The sequence below is a fragment of the Benincasa hispida genome, chromosome 11 (genome assembly GCF_009727055.1).
Source record: "Benincasa hispida cultivar B227 chromosome 11, ASM972705v1, whole genome shotgun sequence".
Classification (NCBI taxonomy): domain Eukaryota; kingdom Viridiplantae; phylum Streptophyta; class Magnoliopsida; order Cucurbitales; family Cucurbitaceae; genus Benincasa; species Benincasa hispida.
Window position 1 is genome coordinate 33,708,385 of NC_052359.1, and position 1,150 is coordinate 33,709,534.

Sequence of the window (1,150 nt, forward strand, 5' to 3'; positions counted from 1 at the left end):
AAACACCGGGAATATTGCCCAACAATTCAGAAGCCCCGGGATCTACAGGGAAAGAGCAACGTCCTTAAGACATTGAGCAGGCAAGCCTGACCGCCTGCGGAGATGTGGATTGCGGTCACCCAGAACAACGAAATTTTCGGTCCATATCTCAATACTATGTTTAATGCTTTATTAAATTTCTGTCTCTTTAAATTCTGAATGTTGTCTTAAATTCTTCATTTAATTCAATTTTGACTCTATGAATTTATTTCCTCATTCACTTCTCTACATTTAATTTTGTCTCATCTTTAATTCTCTGACTTTTTTTTTAATCAATGCGTTGTACTTTAAATGGTGAATGATTGAGTAATAAAGGAAAATCTATTGCTGCAAGACACAGCACTTGCGCTGATGAAAATTGTAAAATAAAAATAATAAAACAATTAACAACAAGAAAGCAAGATGACAATGGACGCATCCCAAGCCAATTAAGAATGCTTTGCACTCACCTAACTCAACTGGATTGAGTTGAGGGTGTGTTGCGCTCGCATGATCCTTTGTCCGTCCTTAGCCATATAGAAGAATAAAGTAGGGCTTGCTAAAAATTAGCAAGGATAGAAGGAAATTGCGATGTCAAGTAATGTGCCTAAGTGCAGCATTCGGAGCAACCAATCGTCGCAAAAATAGAGGATAGGAATTGAGCATGATTGCCTTAGTAAAGATATGCTTGAGGACAAGCATATATCTAAATTTAGGGGTGTGATAAGTTGTAGAAATACAAGTTATTTATGCCACATTATCTAGATATTGCGGCCAAAAGTTAGCAAATATGCGCCGATTGTATGAAAATAAGCCTAGTATTACAATAATTACAAATGATCGCAATTACACTCACTAACACCATAAAGATGGAAGACAAGCCGAATTTTACTCTGTTTTGCAGGAGACCAAGTCACCGTCTGCGCTAAAGGCTCATGAGAAACTAATCAATGCATCTCTGTCACAATACGCCCGTCAATCAACAATGAAGAGACGATTACCGCAATGATGGCGCAATGCGACAGTCGATCCAGACATGTGTTTCAACCACATGCGGTAATAAAAAAACACCGCATGCGAACCCATGATCGGAAGATGCAGCTGAGCAACGCAAAAGCGGAGGATTGAGACA